A 9129-nucleotide genomic window follows, 5' to 3' on the forward strand; every position below is an offset into this window, starting at 1 on the left:
GTTCAGCAAAGGCCTGTTTGCCCTGAGAGTGGAGTTGCTCTGTGGCCTCGGGGAGACTGGAAATAACTGAGGTGTTGGAGCCATTATGTCCCCAGGGGCTGATATTAAACATCACCTGTGCTTGCTGTGCCTGTCTTCACGGCATCACTTGGCGTTGTGGAGCCGTTTGGAACATCATGGTCATCCAGAGTATACGGGCACAAGCTCTATTAGCTATAAAATGATCCAGAAGGACATCTTTATAACTTTATGTTACAGCTCAGGTAGATACATAGACTGTGTCCCAATTGGCTTGATTACCAACAACGACGAGACGGCCTACAGGGAGGAGGTGAGGGCCCTCGGAGTGTGGTGTCAGGAAAATAACCTCACACTCAACGTCAACAAAACTAAGGAGATGATTGTGGACTTCAGGAAACAGCAGAGGGAACACCCCCCTATCCACATCGATGGAACAGTAGTGGAGAGGATAACTAGTTTTAAGTTCCTCGGCATACACATCACAGACAAACTGAATTGGTCCACTCACACTGACAGCGTCGTGAAGAAGGCGCAGCAGCGCCTCTTCAACCTCAGGAGGCTGAAGAAATTCGGCTTGTCACCAAAAGCACTCACAAACTTCTACAGATGCACAATCGAGAGCATCCTGGCGGGCTGTATCACCGCCTGGTACGGCAACTGCTCCGCCCTCAACCGTAAGGCTCTCCAGAGGGTAGTGAGGACTGCACAACGCATCACCGGGGGCAAACTACCTGCCCTCCAGGACACCTACACCACCCGATGTTACAGGAAGGCCATAAAGATCATCAAGGACATCAACCACCCAAACCACTGCCTGTTCACCCCACTATCATCCAGAAGGCGAGGTCAGTACAGGTGCATCAAAGCTGGGACCGAGAGACTGAAAAACAGCTTCTATCTCAAGGCCATCAGACTGTTAAACAGCCACCACTAACGTTGTGTGGCTGCTGCCAACACACTGTCATTGACACTGACCCAACTCCAGCCATTTTAATAATGGGAATTGATGGGAAATGATGTAAATATATCATTAGCCACTTTAAACAATGCTACCTTATATAATGTTACTTAGCCTACATTATTCATCTCATATGCATATGTATATACTGTACTCTACATCATCGACTGCATCCTTATGTAATACATGTATCACTAGCCACTTTAACTATGCCACTTTGTTTACTTTGTCTACACACTCATCTCATATGTATATACTGTACTCGATACCATCTACTGTATGCTGCTCTGTACCATCACTCATTCATATATCCTTATGTACATATTCCTTATCCCCTTACACTGTGTATAAGACAGTAGTTTTGGAATTGTTAGTTAGATTACTTGTTGGTTATCACTGCATTGTCGGAACTAGAAGCACAAGCATTTCGCTACACTCGCATTAACATCTGCTAACCATGTGTATGTGACAAATACAATTTGATTTGATTTGATTTTGAATTGGCACCCTATTCCCTTTATAGGTCACTCCTTTTGACAAGGAACCATAGGGCTCTGGTCAAAAGTAGTGCACTATATAGGGGATAGAGTGTCATTTGAGACACAGCATGAAACTGGAATAGTATGAACAAATGGGAATATGGGTAAAGTTTGAGCTTAGCCTACTCTATCTGATTACTACCACGAACACACATTGCTGGCAGCCTGTACTGTTCTTTGCTGAGTCATTCAGTACACTACACTACACCCTGTACTGTTCTTTGCTGAGTCATTCAGTACACTACACTACACCCTGTACTGTCCTTTGCTGAGTCAGTCAGTCAGTACATTACACCCTGTACTGTCCTTTGCTGAGTCAGTCAGTCAGTTGTTTTGTGGTACAGCATTGATATAAATGTGATCTCCAATCCTGGACATTGCATTATTTACAATCAGCCGCAGTCATTGTTCTTTTAACAGAGGCGGTACTCTATGTTTAGTCTGTGGAGTGCTTGCATGGAAGGTTAATTGGGAGGTGTAGGATGGAATGTTACATCATCTATATGATATGGGCCACAAACAGTAGGCCTTCATTCCCTCTCTATGATAATATCAAACACCCTTCAATTCAAATGGCTTTCTTGATTGAAATGGAAATGAAATGTAATGCGTATGAAACTATGAAGTATGAACATAAGGTCCCCTGGCCCAAGGACAAATAGAATTGTATACAGTATACTGTGTATGGTGGTATTTACAGATGTATTTACCCTTTATAATTGGGATGTGACTTTACCATAACTGGAACTAGTACCATAGTTACAAAAAACAGCATCAACAATGGTATAGCAGCGGCATACTGCAAGCTCTGTCAGGTTGGATGAGGAACGTTACTGCACAGCTATTTTCATGTCTCTCCAGAGATGTTCAAGTCCGGCTCCACAGCTATTTTCAGGTCTCTCCAGAGATGTTCAAGTCCGGCTCCACAGCTATTTTCAGGTCTCTCCAGAGATTGTTAGATCGGGTTCAAGTCCGGGCTCTGGCTGGGCCACTCAAGGATATCCACTCTTGGGCTGTCTTGGCTGTGTGATTAGGGCCGTTGTTGTGTTGGAAGGTGAACCTTCATCCCAGTCGGAGGTCCTAAGCGCTCTGGAGCAGGTTTTCATCGAGGATCTCTCTGTACTTTGCTTCGTTCATCTGTACCTTGATCCTGACTAGTTTCCCGGTCCCTGCTGCTGAAAAACATCCACACAGCATGACGCATCCACACAGCATGGCGATGCCATCACCATGCTTCACCATAGGGACGGTGCCAGGTTTCCTCAAGGAGTTTTCCTAAATGCACCTAAAGGAGTCTCAGACCATGAAAAACAAGATTATCTGGTCTGATGAAACCAAGATTGAACTCTGAAGCCTTAATGCCTGAATGCCAAGCGTCACGTCTGGAGGAAACCTGGCACCATTCCTACGGTGAAGCATGGTGGTGGCAGCATCATGCTGTAGGGATGTTTTTCAAGCGGCAGAGATTGGGAGACAAGTCAGGATGGATGAAAGATGAATGGCGCAAAGTACAGAGAGATACTTAATGAAATCCTGCTCCAGAGCACCCAGGACCTCAGACACGGGGGGAAGGTTCACCTTCCATAAGGACAACAACCCTAATCACACAGCCAAGACAACGCAGGAGAGGCTTCGGGACAAGTCTCAGAATGTCCTTGAGTCTTCCAGCCAGAGCCCGGACATGAACCCGATCTAACATCTCTGGAGAGACCTGAAAATAGCTGTGGAGCGATGCTCCCCATCCAACCTGATAGAGCTTGAGAGGATCTGCAGAGAAGAATGGGAGAAACTCCCGAAATACAGGTGTGCCAAGCTTATAGTGTCATACCCAAGAAGAATCGAGGCTGTAATTGCTGCCAAAGGTGCTTTAACTAAGTACTGAGTAAAGGGTCTGAATACTTATGTAATTGTGATATTTAATTTTTATTTGTAATATATTTGCAAACATTTCTAAAAACCTGTTTTTGCTTTGTCATTATGGTGTATTTTGTGTAGATTGATGAGGGGGAAAAACGATTTAATCGTTTAAATACTTTCCCATGCTTTACAATCGACCGTGATTTGCTCCCCATCATACTCTTTTCAGCCTTCCTCTTTAACTCTCATCTCTTTCACTTCTCAAGTAATATAAAGATGTTATCTTTCTCCACTACGCTGGACTGGTCTTTCGTTCAGAACTGGTGCGCAGCTACATTAGCTATAATTCCGTCCGCACTCTCCAGCAACTAGGTCATGCTCCGCCTACACCTCATATGATAGGCCTAATCTATTTGCCATCCTCTCAGCAATGGCCCCTTTACCATAGCTATCAATAGTTACATTAGTTGGCGAGGTTCCAATGACACTCATGCGTGTGGAGGTCATTCATTATTACACCTGGTTTTGGGTCAGACACTCCTTGTCATGTGTCCCTATTGCTTCCTTACATGCATGACTGGGTTTGAAGGAGCAAATGTCTCATATTTTACTAATCGCATTACTGCATGAGTGGTTGGGCTCTACTTACAAGCATGTGTAACATTTCATCTTGACACATCAGTGTAACAATGTGAGGCACTCTGCAGGTCAGCATTGGGCCGGGACATGGACAGGTGCCCACAACTTCCCGCATTTCGGCATACACTGTTTGGTTCAACGCTAACTTAGTGTTCCAGGTCAATCATACACATCTCACGATTTTCATCCTGCACTCAGCGCACCTTGCATTAATAAACATTCCATAGAATACTTTTCATTACAGCATAACTGCACTTAATGTTCTGTTCTTCGCATGCATCTCTTTTACATCTAGTTATCTTGCCTTCAATCTTTAGATCCAACCATTGCCCCCTTCTCCCTGGCGAGTAACTTATTTTTTATTTTTGTGGGGGGGGGGGGGCAATATGGCCTATTTAAGGCAATAAATAGGCCATATTTAGCATTAACACTGGAGTGATGTGCAGATGATGATGTGGAAGTAGAGATACTGGGATGCAAAAGAGCAAAAATGAGTAACAATATGGGGATGATGTCACGGCTGTTGGTGGAAGACATTGAGGACCAAGGTGCAGCGTGGAACGTGTTCGTCATTTTAATGGTAAAGCTGAACACTATACAACAAGCAACAAAAAACAACCGAAACAGCTCCGTCAGGTGTGAAACACACTAAACAGAAAATAACCGTGGGAAAACAGGCTACCTAAGTATGGTTCTCAATGAGAGTCAACGAAAGACAGCTGTCCCTGATTGAGAACCATACCCGGCCGAAACATAGAAATACAAAAACCTAGACATACAAACATAGAATGCCCACCCAAATCACACCCTGACCAAACAAAAAAAACAAACATACAAAGCAATCTACGGTCAGGGCGTGACAGATGAGGTATTTACAGATGGGCTGTGTACAGGTGCAGTGATCGATAAGCTGCTCAGATAGCTGATGCTTAAAGTTAGTGAGGTCAATTTAAGTCTCCAGCTTCAGTGATTTTTGCAATTTATTCCAGTCATTTGCAGCAGAGAACTGGAAGGAAAGGAGGCCAAATGAGGATTTGGCTTTGGGGATGACCAGTGAAATATACCTGCTGGAGCGCATGCAACGGGTGGGTGTTGCTATGGTGACCAGTGAGCTGAGAAAAGGCGGGGCTTTACCTAGTAAAGACTTATAGATGACATGGAGCCAGTGGGTTTGGCGACGAATATGAAGCGAGGGCCAGCCAACGAGAGCATACAGGTCGCAATGGTGGGTGGTATATGAGGCTTTGGTGACAAAACAGATGGCACCGTGATAGACTACGTCTAATATGCTGAGTAAAGTGTTGGAGGCAATTTTGTAGATGACATCGCCGAAATCAAGGATTGGTAGGATAATCAGTTTTACGAGGGTATGTTTGGCAGCATGAGTGAAGGAGGCTTTGTTGCAAAATAGAAAGCCAATTCTATATTTAATTTTGGATTGGAGGTGTTTAATATGAGTCTGGAAGGAGAGTTTACAGTCTAACCAGACACCTAAGTATTTGTAGTTGTCCACATATTCTAAGTCAGAACTATCCAGAGTAGTGATGCTAGTTGGGTGGGCGGGTGCAGGCATCGATCGGTTGAAGAGCATGCATTTAGTTTTACTAGCATTTAAGATGAGTTGGAGGCCACGGAAGGAGTATTGTATGGCATTAAAGCTCGTTTGGAGGTTAGATAGCACAGTGTCCAAGGAAGGGCCAGAAGTATACAGAATGGTGTCATCTGCGTAGAGGTGGATCAGGGAATCGCCCGCAGCAAGAGCAACATCATTGATACATACAGAGAAAATAGTCTGCCCGAGAATTGAACCCTGTTGCACCCCCATAGAGACTGCCAGAGGACCGGACAACATGCCCTTTCGATTTGACACACTGAACTCTGTCTGCAAAGTAATTGGTGAACAAGGCAAGGCAGTCATCCAAAAAACCGAGGCTACTGAGTCTGCCGATAAGAATATGGTGATTGACAGAGTCGAAAGCCTTGGCCAGGTCGATGAAGACGACTGCACAGTACTGTCTTTTATTGATGGCGGTTATGATATTGTTTAGTACCTTGAGTGTGGCTGAGGTGCACCCGTGACCGGCTCGGAAACCAGATTGCACAGCGGGGAAGGTACGGTGGGATTCGAGATGGTCAGTGATCTGTTTGTTGATTTGGCTTTCAAAGACCTTAGATAGGCAGGGCAGGATGGATATAGGTCTGTAACAGTTTGGGTCCAGGGTGTCTCCCCTTTTGAAGAGGGGGATGACTGTGGCATCTTTCCAATCCTTGGGGATCTCAGACGATATGAAAGAGAGGTTGAACAGGCTGGTAATAGGGGTTGCGACAATGGCGGCGGATAGTTTCAGAAATAGAGGGTCCAGATTGTCAAGCCCAGCTGATTTGTACGGGTCCAGGTTTTGCAGCTCGTTCAGAACATCTGCTATCTGGATTTGGGTAAAGGAGAAGCTGGAGAGGCTTGGGCGAGTAGCTGCGGGGGGGGCGGAGCTGTTGGCCGAGGTTGGAGTAGCCAGGAGGAAGGCATGGCCAGCCGTTGAGAAATGCTTGTGGAAGTTTTCGATAATCATGGATTTATCGGTAGTGACCGTGTTACCTAGCCTCAGTGCAGTGGGCAGCTGGGAGGAGGTGCTCTTGTTCTCCATGGACTTTACAGTGTCCCAGAACTTTTTGGAGTTGGAGCTACAGGATGCACATTTCTGCTTGAAGAAGCTGGCCTTTGTTTTCCTGACTGACTGCGTGTATTGGTTCCTGACTTCCCTGAACAGTTGCATATCGCGGGGACTATTCGATGCTATTGCAGTCCGCCACAGAATGTTTTTTTGCTGGTCGAGGGCAGTCAGGTCTGGAGTGAACCAAGGGCTATATCTGTTCTTAGTTCTGCATTTTTTGAACGGAGCATGCTTATCTAAAATGGTGAGGAAGTTACTTTTAAAGAATGACCAGGCATCCTCAACTGACGGGATGAGGTCAATATCCTTCCAGGATACCCGGGTCAGGTCGATTAGAAAGGCCTGCTCGCAGAAGTGTTTTAGGAAGCGTTTGACGATGAGGGATGGTCGTTTGACTGCGGACCTGTAGCACAGATACAGGCAATGAGGCAGTGATCGCCGAGATCCTGGTTGAAGACAGCGGAGGTGTATTTGGAGGGCCAGTTGGTCAGGATAACGTCTATGAGGGTGCCCTAGTTTACAGATTTAGGGTTGTACCTGGTGGGTTCCTTGATGATTTGTGTGAGATTGAGGGCATCTAGCTTAGATTGTAGGACTGCCGGGGTGTTAAGCATAACCCAGTTTAGGTCACCTAACAGAACAAACTCTGAAGCTAGATGGGGGGCGATCAATTCACAAATGGTGTCCAGGGCACAGCTGGGAGCTGAGGGGGGTCGGTAGCAGGCGGCAACAGTGAGAGACTTATTTCTGGAGAGAGTAATTTTTAAAATTAGTAGTTCGAACTGTTTGGGTATGGACCTGGAAAGTATGACATTACTTTGCAGGCTATCTCTGCAGTAGACTGAAACTCCTCCCCCTTTGGAATTTCTATCTTGACAGAAAATGTTATAGTTGGGTATGGAAATCTCAGAATTTTTGGTGGCCTTCCTAAGCCAGGATTCAGACACGGCAAGGAAATCAGGGTTAGCAGAGTGCTACAGCAGTGAGTAAAACAAACTTAGGGAGGAGGCTTCTGATGTTGACATGCATGAAACCAAGGCTTTTTCAACAAATGACGGTGCCTGGGGACATGCAGGGCCTGGGTTTACCTCCATATCACCCGCGGAACAGAGGAGGAGTACTATGAGGGTGCGGCTAAAGGCAATCAAAACTGGTTGCCTAGAGCGTTGGGGACAAAGAATAAAAGGAGCATTGCATCTGTTGTTATTCAGTTAATCCTGTACTCGATTGAACTATAGTTGGTTACTTAAACAATCAGGTACAAGGGAGTGTGGTATATGGCCAATATACCAAGGCTAAGGGATGTTCTTATGTAGGATGCAACACAGAGTACCTGGATACAGCCCTAAGCTGTGTTATATTGGCCATATACCACAAACACACAAGGTGCCTTATTGCTATTATTAACTGGTTTCCAATGTAATTAGAGAAGTAAAAATAAATGTTTTGTCATACCCATGGTACACGGTCTGATATACCACGGCTGTCAGCCAATCAGCATTCAGGGCTCGAACCACCCAATTTACAATAGACACTTAAATCATTAGAGAAGGGAATAATTTTTTCCTCAGCCTCTCCTCTCTTTCTCTCCTCTACAGCCTGTCTTAATTAATTACTGGTTTAATTACTTCCACTGTTACAGTTAGCATGAGACATCAACCAAGTTCAGCCAAGATGGGTCTATTTTGTATTTAGATTTCCATGTACTGTTCATGTAGTTCAGAGGGGTGTATTATGATGCTAGATCTACTCAGGAATTTATCAAGCTAGCCAGCTTCAGTTATTTTCACATTCCATACTTCCACTTCCATGTTAAAAAGGTGGAAATTAGTCCTCCCCCTGCTGTTAATTCCAGCCAGGCTTGTAACTACGCTTGCATGTCGCACGTGAATAAGCCCAGCGAGTCGAACGCCGAACTCTTCATTTAGACAATGCTGAACACCCATCCATGGGTGAGTCAGTGTAACTTTTACATTTTTGCCTAAATCAAAAGTTATCTTGCAAATTCAGCAGGCTATTGTGTGAACTATAATAGAAGTGATGTCTTTCTTTCATTAGGTATCGTTCATGCCATCGTTGATGTGCTTATCAATACACAAGCACCTTTTTTCCCACTCCTATCGCTAAAATAATTGTACTTCTTTTTTTTATTACTGTGCATGGTTTCAAATTCATGCTGTCATTACTAAATGTGTAATGTGGTAAAACAATATAACAATAATATAAAAATAACACAAACATTTGATGAATAAAATATATAGTCGGTAGTCTTTCTCCAATGAAGGGGATGATAGACACTTTGCAAGAGGGTGGGAATCAACACTTCCTTCAGGAGTTAGCCTGCCCTGGAGCATGTTAGAGCTGAAATATTATTTTCCAAAGAAATTGACCTGGCTAAAAGGTGAGACACCTTCGTACCAATGGTTACCTTGTGTTGAACAGAAGT

This window comes from Oncorhynchus gorbuscha, linkage group LG23 (genome assembly GCF_021184085.1).
Source record: "Oncorhynchus gorbuscha isolate QuinsamMale2020 ecotype Even-year linkage group LG23, OgorEven_v1.0, whole genome shotgun sequence".
Lineage (NCBI taxonomy): Eukaryota > Metazoa > Chordata > Actinopteri > Salmoniformes > Salmonidae > Oncorhynchus > Oncorhynchus gorbuscha.